The sequence below is a fragment of the Sapajus apella genome, unplaced genomic scaffold, assembly GCF_009761245.1.
Source record: "Sapajus apella isolate SASKATOON/1434 unplaced genomic scaffold, GSC_monkey_1.0 scaffold215, whole genome shotgun sequence".
Classification (NCBI taxonomy): domain Eukaryota; kingdom Metazoa; phylum Chordata; class Mammalia; order Primates; family Cebidae; genus Sapajus; species Sapajus apella.
The window spans coordinates 428,329-448,083 of NW_022437155.1; the positions used below are offsets into that span (position 1 = coordinate 428,329).

The window sequence follows — 19,755 nt, forward strand, 5'->3', positions numbered from 1 at the left end:
GCATAAGTGCGAGATTTCATTGTCGGCCTGGCCACTCGACCGCGCGTGAGACTGGGACGCAGGGCAGGGGGCCCACCAGGCAGGCTCTTGTGGGAGGAGTGGGGAGGGGTCTCCAGGGGAAGTGTTTGAAGCTGCTCCTGCAGCTCTGTCCAGATCCGGAAGCCGCCAGGGAAGGGAGGAAGGCGGGGGTGGGGAGAGTGCGACCTTAAGCGCTGGCGGGCGGCAAGGAGGGGCGGCAGCGGCCGGAGGAAGCGCCTGGAGGCGTTGGGGGCGCCGAGTCCCCAGGGAGGCCGCGCTCCCGGGAAGTTTCCCACCGGTTGCCCAGAGCAGGATCGGGCGCGCGGATCGCCCTCCCCGGTCCGACCAGCTTCGGGGCGCAGATTGCGAACTTGAACAGAACTCCTTCCTTCTCTGGCATCTCTAGCCTCCCCATCTGCGGCCAACAGCCCCGCCATCTCAGCCCCATGCCTTCCGCCAATACCACAGTCGCCAAGACCGTTCACCAATGCTTTGTGGAGGAAAGGGGAGGGGGGAATCCCCAGCACAACCAAACTGCGGCCAAAAGCGACAAAAAAAAAAAAAAAAAAAAAAAAAGAAAGAAAGATAAAAAGAAATTCCTTCTCCTGAGACCTATTCCCTCAACCAGCGTGGAAAACCCCCAAACAGGCAAATCCGCAACTCCAGCCAAGATCCCGGCGCCGCGGGAGGGGTGTCTGCTGCGGGCGGCGACCCCCGCCTGCAGTCCCGGGCTCCGGGTAGGTCTGCGTGCGGCAGTGGGCCGGGGGCTCGGGGAGCCCTGGCGCCCACGGCGGCCCGCCGAAGACACAAAGCTCCGCCGCCAACAATACCTGCGGGCTCCTCCTGGGTCTCCCGGGCGCCGGCGCTGCGCGTCTCGCCGTCTCCCTTTCCCCCGCCGTCTCTCTCCTTCTCTCGCGCACGCTCTCCCCCTTGCCTCTTCCAGAACGCGGTGGCCAGATGAGATCCTTGGGAGAAAAAAATGTGAGCGCTCGCACGATTCCTTTCTCTCGCCAGTCGCTCGCAGCGGCCCCAGGCTCGCTCCTCTCCCTCGCGCTCCCGCGCGCGCCGCGCCTCTCACGCCCCGCGTTTCCTTCTTAGCAGCCCCTGCGAGCGCCCTCAGTAGCCATTATTCACAGGCCGCTGGGGGACAGGAGGTAATTAGAGACGGCCCCGTGGCCGCATCCACTCGGTAAGCGCGATGCGGGCGCGGGGCGCGCGCGGGGAGGGGCGCGCGACGAGGGGGCTTGGCTGCGCGCAGCCCGCGCCCCAGACGCGGGGGAAGGGAGGAGGAGGAGGGGGCAGGGAAGGAGGAGGCGTGCGGGCGGGGTGGGGGGGGAGTGATGAGCTCTGGAAGGGAGCAGGAGGAGGGGGCGCCGGGGAGACGCTCCCGTGGCTCTCACCGCGGGGGCTTGGGGTCACTGGCTGCGAGGCTCCAAGGCGCTTAGGGACGGGGGGGTGTGAGTGTGAGAGTGCGCGCGCGCGCGCGCGGGCGTGTGTATGTCAAAGATAGAGGAGGGGAGGGAGGGAACGCTTTAATATTTTTCTAGTGACTTACGAGCCTGCGGGTGAGGTCTTGGCTGTGCGTTTAGGTCCGTGTGTGTATCTATGTGGCTGTATATTTCTGGTCTGTCCTACGAGTGAATGTCACGGGGCTTGGGGGGGGTCTGGATACAAGCTTGTGAATGTGTTTCTGGGTCTCGGCGGGACTGAATGATGCGGCACTGCGTGGGGTTGTGTGTCTGTGTGATTGTTTATAGGGGGGTTGTGTGACTGCATGAGGTACTGCGTGGGTGGGATTGTGCCTGTGTGAGGTTGTGTGTGTATGAGATTGTGCCTGCGTGGGGCTGAGTGTCCGGAGGGCCGTTGTGTGGCCGTGTGGGCCTGTTTGCGAGTGGGCTTGTAGATGTAGGGGCAGTGAGCCTGTGCGGGGCTCTGGGTTGGCTAAAGGGCTGTGGTGAATATCTGCAGGCGGTCGTGTGTGTGGCTGGATCTGCGTGGGGTCTGAAGCCTGGCGGGTGGGGGTTAGTCCTCCTGGCGTCAGGGATAGCACCCCGACCGAAGAGCCGCTTAAGGCGCGAACAGGCAGCACGGGGTCGCGGCGCAGCGTGTAGTAGCAGTGGGGCGTAGCGAGAAGGTGGGGAAGAAGGGGGCCTTCATCCCATGCCTCCCCTCACCGCATCAGAGACGCAGCTTGGAGATCCTGCCACTTGCCTGCCCCGCGGTCCTAGAGGCACAGGGTTTGGGGACCCTCCCCAGCTGGCAGTGAGAACTGAGACTCAGATGATCCTGGGGCAGCACAGAAGCACACGGCAAGGACCGCCCGGAGAGGTGGGTCACGGCCCGGAGACAGCCAAGAACTAGGCCGAGACAAAGAAGAGCGGGACCGGGGACCTTGGGGCCAGACCACGGCGACTCTAGATTCCCAAGTAGCCGAGGGGAGCGCGCTCAAGGCCAGCGCGTGGAGCCTGGCGGTGGTGGCGTGGGCCCTTCTTCACTGTAGTCCCAGCAGCTGCTCCAGAGCCCTGGGGGCACGTAATTACATGCCCCAGGGCAGGGCTGCTTTGAGGGGTGTTCTCAGTGCAGCTGGCGACGCCAAGCCCCAGGGCTGTGATTGAGCGCTCAGCTGGCCCGCCCCTCTCTCAGCAGCTCACCGCCCACGCAGTCATTCATTCATTCATCCATCCCTCCATCCATCCGTCGCTGCATCCACCCACCTTTCTATCCGTCCACGTGTCCATCCATCTACCGGATTTATACTGCACCAGGGATCACACAGATGTGTCAGCTGCAGCTCGTGCCACCACTTTCTCCCGCTGGCCAGTGAGTCTGTCTCATTCTCCTCGGCCTCCAAGTCCACTTCCTCCTGCTCAGGCCCCTCTCTGCTCTGGAAGAAGCTACCGACCACCTCTGTCACACTTGGGTTTTGCTGCTCAGTGCTGCTCCCCTCTCTACCTACTTAACCCCCCACCCTGCCCATACGAAAGTCTCTATACATCCTACACCCAACCCTGCCCATCAATATGTGCCAGGTGGGCCTTGGGCACCTTTTTTCTGGCACTCCCTGAAGCCTGGTAGCAGGCCTTGCCACCGGAAATGAATCTCTTAGGTCCTGGGCAGCCCCTGCTCTGCTCTGGACACCCCATATTTAAAATGTCAGGTTGCTTAGTCTCTGTCTTCAGTATCTGTCTTGGGAACCAGGGTCACTCAGTCCTGAGGCTGCTGGGTGAACCAGGAGATGCCCATTGAGTATACCATTAAGGGGGCAATGGAAAAGACCAGATCCCCGCTGGGGATCACCAAACTGGTCATCAATTTGACACCCCACCACCACTATCCCCAGACTGTCCCTGTCACATCCTGATTTAGCCACCTCCTCCATGCAGCCACCCACAAGGCCAAGACTGACAGAGGGACTTGACGGTATGAGGGCAGTCGGGCTCCCTTCTCTTGGAGGGGAGAGAATGTCTTCCCTCCCCAGTTTCTGAGTGGTAAGGAGAAAGTCCCCCAGGTGGTTGGTGCCAGCCCATACAGTTGGGCCCCCACCATGTCCTGACCTCAGCCCCAGCCTGTTGCCCCACTCACCACATTGCCCCTTGCCGTTCCTGAATTCACCAGGCACACTCTCCCCTTAGGGCCTTTGTACTTGTTGCTCCCTCTGCCTGGAATGCTGTTCCCCACCTTCTAATACATGGTGTCATTTACATATTTATGTATCTGGTAGGTATTTTTGTCTGTTTGCTCCTTGGTGTATCCTCCGTACTTGGAATGGTTCCTGGTACACATTCCATAAGCACTTGTTTAATGAATGAGTGAATGCATGGAAGAATGAGGTTAAACCAAGCCCTCCTCCCGTAAGCCTGACCAAGCCCAGGGTTTCTCTTCTTTGAGCCAACAGTCCCCTTGGAGAAAATGGGAGTGGGAGGTTGGGGTAGGGGATGGAAAACATCAGGGCCAGGACACGTCCCATGACTCACTGAGGTGGCTCAGTGAGTACCCTTCACAGATTCCAGATTCTGGGGATGGGTGTAGAGGGATGGAATGGTGGTGGGTGGCTTGTCTCAAAAAAGAGCAGAGCCTGTCATTTGTTCCAGGGGCCTCTCTTGTTCCCCAGCTCCAAGGACTCCCTGGGGCCCCTGGGATAGTGGGGCGGAGGGGTCTTGATTCAGGAGAGCTGCCATTCACATCTGTCAAAGAGTGACGGCAATCCCGAGCTGGCCAGGGCCCTTCCACAAGAGTTATCATGGAGAATCACAAGACAGCACCCCAAAGTCAGGATCTGACCATTCCCTAGAGGAGAAACCCAGGCTCAGAGTCTGCAAAGAAGTGGCCAAGACCACACAGCAACACAGTCGGATCTCATCCGACTCAAAATTTCAAGATGCCTTGCTCACCTCCATCAAGCACGGTGCATGGCATGTAGTAATGCAGCAGCTTAATATGGATCAAATGAAGTGCAACCTCACAATTCAAACCTAAGTGTGCACAAACCCCAACGCCTTGCTTACTCCATCAGACCCTACTGGCAGGATTCCATGGGATCATGGTGCCAGCACCCAGCCCCTATAAATGTTGCTGGAACACCAGAAGAGGAGGCTGCCTGGCTGGCACGCTTCCTGCTCCCTAGCTTCTGACTTCACCTTTCACCAAGAGAGTCTCCCCCAGGGGAGGTGAGCTCCTCCCTCACTGGGATGGTAGGGGCACTCACGGGTTTTAAAGGGCCCAGTTCTTCCTGGGGAGGTGTGGCTGTGTTCTGGAGAACCTGGGTCTGGACAGGTCAGCCCTTCTGTTTGTCAAGCACTATCTCAATAGCTGCTTTCATGCAAGTGTGTGTCCAGACACCATTCCAGAGCTACAGGAGCTGCTGAGCAGAGAGGCAGGGTGGGCAGAGGGCTGAGGGCTCCAAGCAGGGGCCTGAGGAATGCAGGCGATGGAGCCAGTCAAGGACAAGGCTTGCTGACAGGCCACCAGGGACAGAGCTAGCCAGGGGACACCCAGGTGGAAACAAGGGATAGGGAGGCCCACCAGGCCAGGTTGGTACACTGAGACCCACAAGTCACATTTGAGCTTGGCCCTGGTCTGGTCCTGCTGGGAGCCTGCAGGCCTGAGGTCAGATATGGACCAGTTATTAACATCCATTCCACACCTGTTTACTGAGTAGTGGGGCAGCAACTTCAAATCTCTAGGTATCTCCCCCAACTCCATCAGTAAGTCTCATCATTTCAGAGACTGGGTCACTGAGGTCTGGGAAATGCACTTGTCTCTAGTCACACAACATGAAGGTGGCAGAAGTATGCCTCCATCGGCTTGGTACATATTTACTGAGCACCTACTAGATGCCAGGCTCCATTCTGTGTGGAGGATTCCGAGCAAGGAACAAGACAAAGCTTTCATTCTAGTTTCGACAGACAAGAAACAGAATGAATAAGTAAGTGATGTCGTATGTTACATTAGGTGAAGCATGCTATGGAAAAGTAAAGCCAGGGAAGGGGCTGGGAGCATCTGCAGAGGCTGTGTTTCTATGCCGAGTGGTCAGAGTTCATACTCAAGAGCATTTTTGAGAACAGATTTTTTTTTTTGAGACAGAGTTTCACTCTTGTTGCCCAGGCTGGAGTGTAATGGCATGATCTCACTCACGGCAACCTCTGCCTCCTGGGTTCAAGGGCTTCTCTTGCCCTAGCCTCCCAAATAGCTGGGATAACAGGCACCTGCCACCATGCCCAGCTAATTTTTGTATTTTTAGTAGAGATGGGGTTTCACCATGTTGGCCAGGCTGGTCTCGAACTCCTGACTTCAGGTGATCCACCCACCTCGGCCTCCTAAAGTGCTGGGATTACAGGAGAGAGCCACTGTGCTCGGCCTGAGAACAGACTTGGCAGACTAAGGCAGTGAGGCATGCGGCTATCTGGAGGCAAAGCTCTGCAGGCAGAAGGAAGAACAAGTGCAAAGGCCCTGAGACAGCGGCCAGGCTGGGATTTTCAAGGAATGCCAAGAGGCTAGTGAGGCTCCAGGGGAGTGAGCGGGAAGAGATAGGGGCAGAGAGGAGACAGGGCCCACACCTACAGGGCTTGCACACCACTGTAAGGACTTTGGCTTTTTGAATGAGATGAGGTACTCTGCAGTGTGGTGAGCAGGAGCGGGACATGCTCTCCCTTGGGTGGTCGGAGTTTCTCCCTGTGAAGAGAGCAGATGCAGGGCCAGGCCAGGAGCAGGGAAGCCTGCATCCTGCACTAGTCCAGGTGGGCAATGATGAGGCCTGGCCAGGGTGGGGTCGATGAGAAGGGGCTAGACTTTGGATTTATTTTGAAGGCAGGGCTAGCAGGATTCGCTGACATATTTTGCCTGAGCAACTTGCAAGAAGGATGGATGCGGCTGCTGGGATGTGCCATTCATGCTAGCAGGTCTGGTGGGAGAGCAAATGCCTCAGGAAGGAGCCACCCCCTGCCCCTTCTCAGCCTCCACTGTGCCTGCTCCAACCCGTTAATGCCCTTCATGCCAATGTAGCTTAGAAAGCTGCTGAAGAGGCCCCATTTTTAGTGACTGTACCAGGAACTGTGCCCTGAGTCAGCAGGGGGACATCTCCCCAGTCACCTTCCTACTTTCCCAGCCTCAATATCCCCTTTTTATGAGCATGTGGATCCAGGTCTGCCGCTGCCAGCCCTCCCACCCCCATGGATCCGGTTTTGTGTCCCAGCCCAACTGAGCTAATCTGCCCACAAATCTCTCCTTTTGTAAACATTTATGGAACCCACCATGTTCTGGGCGTTGTTCAGGGCCCTATGGGACAGCAGGGAACAGAACAGACATCCCTGCCCGCATGGGGCTGGCATGGTCATTCACCAACGACAGCCCTGTTCCCTTTTCTCCCCATTAAAACCCTCTAATGCCAAGCACTTTCTGAGCAAGCTGGGGCTACCATGTGAAACTGAGAGCAAAACACTTGAGAAAATGCTTTTCTTTGAAAGCAAAGAGCTTGAGATTTTAGCTGATGGGGGTGGGGAGCACTGGGAGTAGAGAGAGCCAAGTTCCCTTATATTGTTGGAACGTTTTCAAATAGTTTATGTTCCCCTCAGTGTCCCCACTCCCCAGATTCCAGGATGGAGGCTGATCTGCAGCCCCCTCCACCGCTGACCCGTGCAGGGGAAGGGGCGGGAGGGAGCATACCTCAGTTTCTGCCCTGGGCTGGGGTCTGCACAGGAATGCTGGTGCTGGGCCAAGACCAAGGCTTTCTGCCTGCCTTTGATCTGAATGACCTTTGATCTCTTCTGTCTGTAGTTTTCCTGCCATCTGTGTGTCTGTCCACCCTTCCCTACTTGACTGCAGGAGGCCACCAGATAAGGTCAGTGCAGCTTTGGGCTTAGACAGGGAAGAATCCAAGTCTAAGCCCCACTTGACCTCCGCTGTGGACCCTTCACTGGACACGCGTTCCAGGAAGATGGCCCCACCTGCAGGCCTGTGACTGCACCTCCACGCAGCCTCCTTCTCCTGGGGCGTCCAGACCAAGGGTATTCATCTTCCTTCCATAGCACCAGCATCTGAGTGAAGTCAAAACTGCTGAACTTGAAAGAGGCAGGGCCCTGAGGTTCAAAGGGCCCCGGTTGGGGGCAGGAGGCTGGCTGGGGGAAAGAGAGGACTGGGCAGCTGCAAAGGAAGACAGACTAGGGGGTGGGGAGGATGAGAGCAGATGAAGGGGTGGGGAGGAAGAAAGGCAGGAGGAGAGGGAAGGAGGGTTCTAGAGCCACAGGGCTGGGCACCAGAGGGTGCCTAGGAGAGGCACCGAGAGGCAGACAGGGGTCTTCTCTCAGTCTCACTTGGGAAGCACTGCCCCTGCTCGCCCTAGCACAGTCCTGGGCGCCCTTGGTTTCCAGCTACAATGAAGCCACACACTCTGGACACATTGGCTTGGCTGGGGTTCTCTGCTATGGCCATGGGAACAGCTGGGCACAGGCCTGCTTGGTAGCAGGGACACGGGCACCTTCTTGCCCCTGCCCCTTGTGCCCAGGGCTCAAACCTATCACTGGGCCAGGGAGCCACCAAGGGGCTGGGAACAGTGGTGTGGCCGAGGTCTAACCTGTCTTCTGTGCTATACAGACTAATCTCCAACTGCAGCCACAGACTGACCCTCACCTGTGGCAGCAGCCACATTCTGACTCCTGACTCCAGTCACTGTGATCCCTCCCCAATCCTAGCAACAGACTGACCCCCAGCCTCTTCCATAAACAGACTTCTGACCTCAGGCACAGGCCCCAGCCACAGACATCTAGTCACTGCTATCTATAGAGAAGACCTGAGCCCATCACAGCCTGAGCCTCAGCCCTGATGCTGGTGGGGCCCCAGTGGTGGGCATCCCGTGGGCACCTTCCCAGGCTGCCTGGGCCATCAGGATGGGACTGCTCCATGCCATCGCACCCTGAGGAGAGCAGCAACGTCAACCCCACCAGTGCCCCATGCTAAGGTCATGGGGCTGTGGTGACCACAGCAGAGTCCAGCAGCACCAGGCAGGAAGCCCCTCTGTCCTGCCCTAGGCCAGTGTGTGGGCCAGACACACGTAGACACACCCAACACAAAACACACAAAGAGTCCAACAGAACCACATAGTTGCTTCATACACAGCCCCTAGACCCTCTATACAATGTGTACTCAGACACACAGACACCACACACGTGAACAGGCACAAAACCACACAGACATGTGTGCACACACAGACAAAACCCCGTCCCCACCTCAGGCTGGGCACACACATCCAGAAACATGGGTACACACATCTGTGTGTATACACACTCACACAATCATACAAACATGCACATGCACTTACATGCAGAAATGTGTACCGACACATACCCACGTATACATATCAATGACACATGCACATGTAAGAACACGGAGGCTTCTCTATGTAGAAGTACACACACCCCCAAGTGTAGTCACCTGCCTGCACGCATCTTTTGTTCCCTGAACCCAGGGCTCATGGGTATCTCTGGGTGGCTTAACCACTCCACAAGTGACCCCTCCAGCCCCTTCCCGACTCAGCACAGAGCTCCATGGGCTTCTGCCCTCCCTGGACTTGATGGCAGCAGACATGCTGCCTCCAGGCTTCTTCTGGCCCCAGATGGGTGAAGACCTCTAACGTCTTCAACTCTGTCCCGACTGATGGCTGCAGCTCCTGCCTGGACTCAAACTGGCTATGACATGCCCTCAAGCCTTTGGCATGACTTGGACAACTCTCTCTCTGCTAAGGGAAACCCAGCCCCCACCACAGTCTGTCATCTGCAAAATAGGTAACCGCACGCTGCACGGCCTTCCAGCACCCCTCCACTCCTGACATAGGAGGGCGCGGAACAGACACCAGGAGGCGGCTGTGGAACAGAATATGTGGGATTCCCAGGCGCAGCTTGGCCCTCTCACAGCCTCCAAGTACATATCCGCAAAGGGCTGAGGGCTCAGTCCTCTCAGCTCTGTGACAAGGATCAGACTGGGCACAGCCTCTCTGGGGCCAGGGTGAGTTCAGGGGAACCTGTGAATGGAAAGCCCTTCCCAGGGGCACCAGCATCTGTGGAGATCGCTCCTGGAAGGATGGGGAAGAAACTGCTGGAAGGTCAGGAGCAAGAGGGACACTCACTGCTGTGCTATCTGAATTTCTACCGCGTGAATGGAAGGGGCCCGGGGGAGGCAGAGGAAGGACGCCAGTGAGCACGCCGCTCGCCGTGTGCTGTCATCCCAGCATGCTGTGGTGGAGCCCAGGTGACTACACCACGGGAGGGGTAACATGCGGAGCTGGAGCTAGCTGTGCCAAGCAGCCCACGCGGAATCCTCTCAGCCATCCTTTGAGGTAGGTGTCCTTAGCCCATTTGAGAGCTGTAGGCACTGAGGCTCTGGGAGCAGAAGAGAGAGGTATGGGCCTGGGTCAAGCCCAAACCACTGCCTGGTCTCATAGCTTGTCATGGGGCTGCTTATTTACCCTCCGCACCAGGGCCCAGCTCAGAGCAGCCTAGCCCAGGCACAAATGCAGAGGAAACGGGCAGAGCCCCTGGCTTCAGATGCCCGCGGCTCTCCAGGAGAGGACTGGGTGGTAAAACGATGACTCTCGGCCTCTCACATAACTGAAGCCAGGGAAGGCATGCCCTGCTCACCCCCAGTGCAATTCTTGGCTTGGGCCTGCCCTGGCTGTGTGCCCCTGGGCAGTTCCACCCCCTCTTAACCCCAGTTTCCAGAGCTGAGATGAGGGATTGCATTTCTGCTCCTGCTTACCTAACAGAGGGTGATGTGGGTGGGATGGGAAGCAGCATTCTAAACTGGGAAGTCCATGAGGTGGAGGGCGACGTTACTACCTCTCTCCCCAAGCTCAGCAAGAAAGCTCCTGTGCCAAGCCAAGGAGAATCCTCCCAAAGTCAGCACCTGCGACAGGCAGCTTGGAGAGCAGACATGCAGACCCTTCACCTGCCACAACACATCAATGGGCCTGAGCCCAGCCTACAGCCAGCATTTCCTTCCAGTCCTGCTGTGCCCTTCTGTAGGGCAGAGGTTGCCTGCTGCTGGCTTCCATATTCGACCTGCAGCACTCCCACAGTGTGTGCCAGGAGGCGCGCACCCAGCTGCCTCCCATGACGTTCCTGGGCCTCAGGTTTTTCACCTTTAAAATGGGGCAGAACCGCAGGGCCCAGGCCGTGCTGATGACGAATGGAAATGAGAGCATGAGCATCACTCGGTGTTGGCCATGCCACAGCGCTCCACAATGTTAGCACTGATGATGATCGTTCCCTCCTGGCCTACGGACAGGTTTGAGTTTCCAGTCTCCAGGGTGAGTATCACATTCCAATTTCATAGCCATGGCCTGGACACTGAATGTGGAAATCTTACTTGGTTGTGCAGCCAGGATACAGGCCCACCCACGCTTTATCCCGAGAGCTGAATGACCACCAACACAGGCTCTGGGGTGCTGGTCCCCGAGTCTCTTCACAACTTCCCAGTGGCCAAGGTAGGCAGGGAGAGGCCTGGGAGCCCCCTTCTGCAGACCCAGAAACTGGGGTTCAGAGAGGGAGCTGAGGAAGCAACAGGAAGACAGATTTCACCTCCATATAAGGAAGAGCTTGCTAGCAGGCAGGGCTGCCCAGAAATGGAAGGAGGGAGCTGCTTGGGAGGTGGTGAGCAACCTGCGGCTGAAGGCATGCAAGCAGAACGGGGCAGACTCTGGGTGGAGGCATCGTGGGCAGCTGGGACACTCTCCAGGGGAGGGCTGCTGGGATCTCTGGTCCTGTGACTTGACCAAGGCCATGTGAGCAGGAATGGAATTCCAGAAGGTCAGAGCCGGGGACCAGAGCAAGCTCCTGCTCCCAACCTCCCACGTGAAAGCCATGCAGCTGGAGGATCCACAAGGGTTGGAGAGGCTGAGCCTCTCCGAATGGATCCCCCATCCCTGGCCCTGGTCACAAGTGTTTATGTTTTTAGAGAGAAATGCCTGATTTTTAAAAATGGAAAAGTACACAGAAGTAGAAAGACCAAAAAAAAAATCCAGAATACCCCTCACCCTGTGACAATGACTGTTAATATTTCCTTACAATCTTTTCTTTTTAAAATCTATTATTTATTTATCGAGACAGAATTTTGCTCTTGTTGCCCAGGCTGGAGTGCAGTAGCAAGATCTTGGCTCACTGCAACCTCCGCCTCCTGAGTTAAAGCGATTCTCTTTAGACGCTAATGCCTCAGCCTCTCCGGTAGCTGGGACTACAGGCGTGCATCACCACGCCAGACTAATTTTTGTATTTTTAGTAGAGATAGGATTTCACCATGTTGGCCAGGCTGGTCTCGAACCCCTGACCTCAGGTGATCTGCCCACCTCAGCCTCCCAAAGTACTGCGAGTACAGGTATGAGCCACTGTGGCCAGCCTATTATTATTATTTAGAGGCAGGGTCTCACTATATCACCCAGGCTCTAGTCTTGAACTCTGGGCTCAGGTGATACTCCTGCCTCAGCCTCCCGAGTACTGGGGACCACAGGCACCATCACGCCCAGCTCCTTGCCATCTTTTCCATGTGCATCAATTTTGGTCAGAAATACGGATGTGCTTAAAAAAATTTTTTTTTCAAGTTATAATTCACACACTATAAAATTCACCCTTTTAAAGGGGACAATTCAGGGTTTTGGTATATTCACAAAGTTGTGCAACTGTCACCACTACCAATTTCAGAAGATTTTCATCCCCCTCCCGAAAAGAAACCTGTCCCCGCAGGCAGTCACTCCCCATTTCCCCACCCTCAGCCCCTGGCAATTGCTCATCTCGTTTGGTTTCTCTGGATTTGCCTGTCCTGGGCATTTCGTATTAATGGAATTATATGATCTGCAGTCTTTTGCATCTGGGGCTGGTGTGTTTTTAATGTACAATTTTCTAATCCTGTTTTCACATAGGATTCCTAACACGTATCACCTGATACATGCGTTATACACAGTCACCATTTCCATGCTACTACCAAGTCCTTAGAATCAGTACTGTTTGCACACCACAGAGAGGCTTGACCACAGTTTCCTCAGGCCACCCTCTGGCAATGGCCCCCATCCTGTTCAGGCCCCATCATCACGCAGCCAGAGCAGTGCACTAGCCCCTTCTGGGCCTCCTAGGCCCATCCTTGCCCCCCGCAGCCCTTACAGCCTGTTTAACAGAGCCTGGTTTAACGGAGCCTGTTAAATCAAGCCGGCCCCTGACCCTCCCTCACTCAGAATCCTCCATGGCTCCCTCCTCACCTGACTTAAAACCAAGCTTACACCGCAGGCCACAGTCTCCTATGCCATCGGACCTCTGCTACCTTCTGACCTCACCTCCTCCCACAGGCCCGCTCCAGCCACACGGCCTCTCACACACCTGGCAGGGCCCCACCTCAGGGCCTTTGCACTGGCTGCTCCTTCCACCCAGATGTGGGCTCGGCCTGGCAGCCGCTTTCTGTTCTGTACCCCTGCTTCCATTTCCTTCCTAACACAGATCACCTGATATATGTTTGTTCACTGTCTTCTCCCACTAAAATGGCAGCTCCGTCACATGTTGTCTTATTTGCTGATAGAGCCCCGGCACCTAGCACGGAGTTGCAGCTCAGTGACTATTTGGGCTGTTTCCAATAAAATGAGGAATGTAAAAGAAGCAAATGCAAAACCCAAGCGCCTCACAGCGCAGACATTATAAACTGGAGGTCCTCCGCCTGCGGACATGTGCGGTTCAAACCACACTGTGCCTTTTGTTAATTGAGCCTGCATTTGAAAATCAGGGGAGTTCACAGAAAATCCAAATTCCAGCTTCTCTTGAAAACATGTATCTGGTCATCAGGGCTGGACGCCCGCGTGACAGCCATCAGCAGGCACTAAGGGGCTGGGCCTGGGGACATTCCCACCTCCGGTGAATGCTTTGTCCCTCCTCGGAGGCCCCAGATGTGGTGCCCAGGAGGAGGGCTTGCCCTGGGAGACAGCCCAGGCCTCAGTTCATGCTGCTGCCTGATGTCTAGACCCTAATGCCCCCCCAGCCACCAATAAGGTCCCACCCACCTTTATTCAAAGACTGGGACCTTCCCAGGGTCCCTACGCTCTCAGGGAGCCCTCACAGCCGCTATTCCTTTGCCTGGAACTTCATCCTGTGTCCTCTAAGGATGCCTCACCTTGTTCCGGGACCTGTCGAGGCCTCATCACATCTGGGGTGTAGTCGGGAAGTTCCATCCCGTGTACTTCTCCCACTTTCCTCTGGCTCCATCCCAGCCTTCCCAGCCCCAGGCAGCGTCCAGCACGAAGTAAGCCCTGGGCCACCTCTCTGAAAGGACTGAATGGCAAGCACCCCACACCACCGCCACCCCAGGGAGCTGGGAGGACCAGGGGGACAGTGCACACAACTGAAAGAGTCTAATTTGGGTCACACTCAGTGCCAAAATGCACGTGTTAGTCACCTACTGTGCGCCAGATGCCTCTGGGCACAACGCTGGAAATCGTGGGGGACGGGTGGCCCAGGGGCGCCGCAGCAGCCAAGGCCTGCGTGTTTCTGCCGAGCAGGGTGGCCCCCAGCCAGGCCGTGACCAGAGTTCTTCTAGGGATTCAGTCCCCCACCTGCACGCAGGGCTCCCCTATCACCAGCCTCTCAGGCCCCAAGGCTCAGCCCCGCCTCCCACCCTGGAGAGGTTTTCCGGGTACTGCGGCCCTGCCTTCCCATCCATCAGGATTTTGCTGCATTCCTGTGAGTCATTCTCCAAACAAACCGTGTGAGGGAGAGAAGGGAGCAGGGGAGGGGGAGGAGGAGGCTGGGAAACAAATCAGCCCTACCTCCTCCCTCCCACCTGCCCCCCATCAACACCCCCCCGCACAGGCACATGGGGGCCCTTGGAGAGCTCTCCAGTCCACGACTGGCTAGCTTATGCCTTGCTGTGTGACCTTGGGCAAGACGACAGCCCTCTCTGGGCCTCTGGAAAAAATGGCCCCAAAGGTCCCCACCTAGAGAATGCATGGGCTTCCTGGAGGGCTGTCTCAAACAAGGCAGGGCCTTGTGGGAGGGGCGCCTGGCGGTCTCCACTTTTTTACCTCAGTTTCTCCACCTCTGAAATGAGGAGGGGGCAAGTCCTTGGTAGCCACAAGCGGCACATCTGCCAGGTGGGGCTGAGTGAGGCCGAGACAGCAGCACCGGGGCCGGCAGGGCCTCCCCTGGGAGTCCTGGTCTCGGTGGTCACTGCACCACCATTTCCCCAGCCACAGCTGAAAGGCCACCACTGGCAGCCTCTGACTCACAGGCCCCCGGGGCCAGGAGGGTCTCTGGGCAGCCCCCAACCCCTACACTAGGGTGGGGGATGGGCACTGCTTAAAAAGTAGCCAAAGCCCCTCATCACGGCCATAGCTGCCACGGTGGCCATGTGTCCACGTGGGGGTGGGTGCTGGAGAGTGGGATGGATGCCCCAGGTTCTCCATGTGCCTCAGCTCCCACAAAGGGTCCTGGGTAGATGAGGGGTATATGCTTGGCACATGGGCAGCCCTTCTCCCTGAAATGCTTTTTTGTGGCTAAAGCCCCCTCTGGGCTCTGACTCTCTGTGAAAAGCAGGCTTCTGAGTCAACTCTGCTGCTGTCACCCCGGCGGCCAGCGCATGTGAAGGTGCACGTGACCTGGTGCCTGTGTGTGCTCGAGGTTATCAGGACCCTGACGTGAGTGTGGCCGGGGCTGGGTGGGTGGTACACTGTGTGTGTGTGAGGGTGTAAGAGGGGTGTGGGTGTCCAAGGGTTGACCACCTGGGCACGTCCGTGTGCTGTGAATGAGTGTGGGGTGCACAGCCACAGGGCTGGCATCCAGGGATGTGTGCACGCATGTCTGCTGTGCACGTTTCCTCCTGAAGCACCAGCTCTTCAAACTGCCTCCTCCTGGGTGCTCATTCTATCTGACTCCATGAAAAACAGGTTTCTAAGACTCTAGAAGCTGCAACCCCAGTTCGCACGGAGCTGATCTGGGAGCCCCTTAAGGTTCAGAGGAAAGCTTCAGGCCCCAGCAGACAGAGCCCAGCCACATCACATTGGACCTAGTGCTGGGGTTCCCCCTCCCCGAGGCCCAGCAGCTCCTTGGACCAGAGAAGGGAGCTCAGGGCCAGAGTGAGGCACGAGGCAGGGTGTAGCATCCGTGCTAGGATGCTACGCCTAAAATCGCCTAGGGCACAGGGTTCAACTCCGAACCCTGGAGGGGCATGGGAGCAGGCCCAGGGCAGGGCAGGAAAGAGACTTAGGGGGCAGCTGCCCCAGGCTGGAACTGAAATGCCCCACTGTGGCCTGTATGTTAGGGCAGCTGTGAAGAGGGTCAGCTTCCAGCCAGGAGTGACCACGGTCAACCCAGCAGGGAGGCCAAGCCAGGCAGGGGCCTCCGGAGCCTGACGGGGTAGAGAAGAGTCAGGGTAGGGGTACCTGGGGGCCAGCAAGGGGCTTTTCTGAGTAAAGGTGGGACCAAAGCAGAGAGAGACTGAGGGGAGCCTGCCTAAGCATCCCCCATGATATGGCAAACAGCAGACAGCAAACAGCACAGCCACGTGCCCAGAGCCCAGCCAGCTCCAGCTCGGCGCTCCCTAGGTGCTGTCAGCCTCACAGCCTCCTCCTGTGGACACGGATGCTACGCCCTCCTCGGGGTCTCTCAACACGGTGCCCGGCACACTAGACCCTCCATCAGTTATCACTGTTGTCACAGTGATGGTCCCCGGGTGGCCGCTGGAGCACCTTGGGAAAAATCCCAAGCTAGGATCCTGGAATGGGCTCCTCTCCTTCCCTTCCACTCTGGGCCTCAGTCTTCCCATCTGTAAAGTGGCATGTCCCTTTGTGCCTGGAGCAGGAGTGCCAGGGGCCCAGGGCACAGGGTTCAACTCCGAACCCTGGCAGCTGTAAAGCTGGAATGTTCTGGGTGTTCGCAAAGGGGCTGCAGCATTTGAGCACAGAGAAAGGATGGGTCAGTTATGGTGTCCACTTACGGTGCCCAGCCTGAGATGGGGACCCTGATCTCCTAACTTCTGGGCCACTGCTCTGTGCCTCTCACCTTGTCCAGAGTCCGTCAGTCGCTAGAAAGAGACTGAGCTGCCTGGAGCCACAGGAGGTGTACAAGGAGATGTGCGAGAAAGTGACCCACTGAGTCAGGAGGCAGCCCAGGACACCCCTAAGATTCCATGATTCTAGAATGGAGTCCCTAGCCACGCACCCTAGCACACACTGGTAGTTCCAGCTACTCAGGAAGCTGAGGTGGAAGGACTGCTCGAGCCTAGGAGTTTGAATCCAGCCTGGGCAACAAAGTGAGACTCTGTTTCTAAGGAAAAAAAGTTGTGTGTGTGTGTGTGTGTGTGTGTGTGTGTGTGTGTGAACGAGAAGAGAGGACAGGAAGGTGCAAAAGCCAATTCCTTGTTCATTCAATCTAGGCTGATTAGCACCAGAGTTAGAGAAAACAGGGCTTGCTAAGCAACCAGCTTCTCAGAGTTCATCAAGGGGTCTTCTCCTGGGGAGGAGGCCTGCCTCCCCTGCTGCTGCCACCTCAGGGTCAATATACACTTACAGAAGACCCAGAAAAATGGCACAAGCTGAAGTACCATCAGAGGTGGCAGCAGAGGAGGAAGAAAGGGCACGGCAGAGGCAGGCAGGCCTGGGGTGCCAGTTTCCCCAATCCTTGGAGATCGACGGTAGGGTCAGCTTGGTTGATGTGGCCGCAGCTTCTGAGGCCTGCCAGAGCCTCCAGGAGCCGTCTACTGCCCTTCAAGCTCTGTTTGGCCCCCTCAACTCCCAAGGGAGCCTGTGAGATCCTAAGTCAGCTTGGAGCCTGCCTCTCGCGGTCTCCAGCTCACTCAGAATGAAAGCTTGAGTCTGGCCGGCGCGGTGGCTCACACCTGTAATCCCAGCACTTTCAGAGGCCAAGGCCGGTGGATTGCCTGAGCTCAGGAGTTTGAGACCAGCTTGGGCAATATGGCAAAACCCTGTCTCTGCCAAAAATACAAAAAATTAGCTGGGCATGGTGGCGCGCACCTGTGGTCCCAGCTACTCTGGAGGCTGAGGTGGGAGGACCACTGGAGCCTGGGAGGCGGAGGTTGCAATGAGCTGAGCTCATCCCACTGCACTCCAACCTGGGTGACAGAGTGAGGCCCTGTCTCAAACAAACAAAGACAGAGTCCTCCAGGAACCCTCTCCCCTCTCAGTCCCCTCCAGCCACAGTGGCTCCCCTGCTGCTCCTGCCCCAGGGCATTTGCACTGCTGTTCCCTCTGCCTGCAATACCCTTCCTTTAGACATCAAAAGGCTCACTGACCTTTCTCACCTGTCACTTTCTCAGTGAGGTGTTTCCTGGCAGTCAGATTTAAAACTGCACTCGGCTGGGTGCAGGGCATCACGCCTATAATCCCAGCACTTTCGGAGTCCGAGGCGGGCAGATCACAAAGTCAGGAGTTCAAGACCAGACTGGCCAACATGGTGAAACTCCGTCTCTACTAAAAAACACAAAAATTAGCTGGGCATGGTGGCTTGTGCCTGTAATCCCAGCTACTTGGGAGGCTGAGGTAGGAGAATTGCTTGAACTGGGACCCGGGAGGCAGAGGTTGCAGTGAGTGGAGATCTCGCCACTGCACTCCAGCCTGGGCTACACAGCCAGACTCCATCTCAAAAATAAAAAAAAAAAAAAAAATTAAAAAAAAACTGCATGCATCTCCCCTATCCTTGAGGCCCCTCCCACCTCTACTTTTTTCTCACTACATCTATCTTCTTTTTAAAATTAGTTATTTTCAGATATGAGGTCTTGCTATGTTACTCAGGCTGGATTTGAACTCTTGGGCTCCAGTGATCTACCTGCCTCGGTCTCCTGAGTAGCTAGGACTAAGGAGTGTGCCCCCAGGCCCGGCCTATCACCATCTGAGACGCTCTACACTTCACTCAGATTGCTTGTCTTTAGCTGCCTGGCTCACCCATGGGCGCCTAGAGCAGAGCCCGGCTCACAGTAGGGGCTCAGTAACTGTGTTTCAAATGCATGGATTAAAACATTCTTGTTATACAAGACCAGCATTCCAATGGTGGAGTCTTTAAAAACTTTTTCCCTGTGGGAGTTTCAATTCTTTTTTTCCCCTGAGCCCACAAAGAGAATAAGCAGTGTGCCTCCTGGCTCCCGGCGCAGGCCCCACCCTCAAACCAATGGTTTGCCTGTGGGCAGGCAGGGTGGTTCTCACTTTCCTTCAGTATTCTGTCCATTCGCCAGTCTACATCCTGGACATCTCTGCTGGACTCTGCTCGGGTGCCTTGATTCTACTTTGATCCTTCAAACTTTCCCCATTACTGCACAGGGCACCCCCATCCTGCCCCCAGCTCCCTCCAGCTACTGGCCATCCAGCCCTGGACTTTCCCCGGCCCCACTCTTCCCTCCTTGGACCCACGCCAGCCCTTGCCCACTTGCATCTTTGGCCCAGCCGTCTACCTGGGTCTTCCTGCCTCCAGCCGCTGGCCTCTCATTTCACTTATGCACACCACTCTCATCATTCAGTCCAGAGCACTGCACACTCCATGACCCGGGGGCAAAGTCCCCTCCAGACTGGCCACTACCTGGCCCCATCCCTGCTGGCTGGACCCAACTGCCTAGTGTCTCCTGTCACCTCTAGGCCTTTCTCAAGCAGACCCACTCCTCCAAGTGCTATTCCTTCCCTTGCCAGGCTCTGCAAATCTGATGCCCCAGCCCCAGCATCCCACAGGGGCTGCTGGCCTCTGGGCAAGCACTGTGGCTCTGCAGAACGGTCCGAAGCTCCCTGCTGGCCTTTTTGTGCTCCCTCCGGGCCCGTGAAACAGGTGCTCAAGAAGTCTGGTTTCTGTTGCTGTTTTCTGGAGTTTTTTTGAGAGAGGGAGTCTTGCACTGTTGCCCAGGCCAGAGTGGAGTGGTGCGATCTCGGCTCACTGCAACCTCTGCCTCCTGGGTTCAAGCAATTCTCCTGCCTCAGCCTCCCAAATAGCTGGGACTACAGGTGTGCACCACCATGCCTGGCTCATTTTTGTATTTTTTGGTAGAGACGGGGTTTTACTCTATGTTGGCCAGGCTGGTCTTGAACTCCTGACCTCAGGTGATCTGCCTGACTTGGCCTCCCAAAGTGCTGGGATTACAGGCATGCCCACCACACCCAGCCAAGAGGCGTTTTTTTAAAGGAATAAATGATGTGAGGAAATTGGTGAGAAAGTGAACAAATGAGTAAGAAAATGAGTCAAACAATTATAGAAATGGATTGGCAATAAAGTTCTATTTTTCTTTTTT

General features: G+C 56.5%; 1 protein-coding gene across 3 annotated transcripts in view; it reads right to left on the minus strand.

Moving 5' to 3' along the window:
• RAI1 (retinoic acid induced 1) overlaps positions 1-19,755 on the minus strand; it is a 131,401-nt gene that overhangs the window by 86,931 nt on the left and 24,715 nt on the right. The window contains exon 2 of one of the 3 annotated variants that reach the window (XM_032270692.1): positions 849-983. The gene's annotated coding sequence lies outside the window, so the exon portion shown is untranslated. Of the gene's footprint in view, positions 1-848; positions 1,234-19,755 lie in introns of those variants that run through there. The other 2 variants (XM_032270693.1, XM_032270691.1) reach the window with 2 other exon arrangements.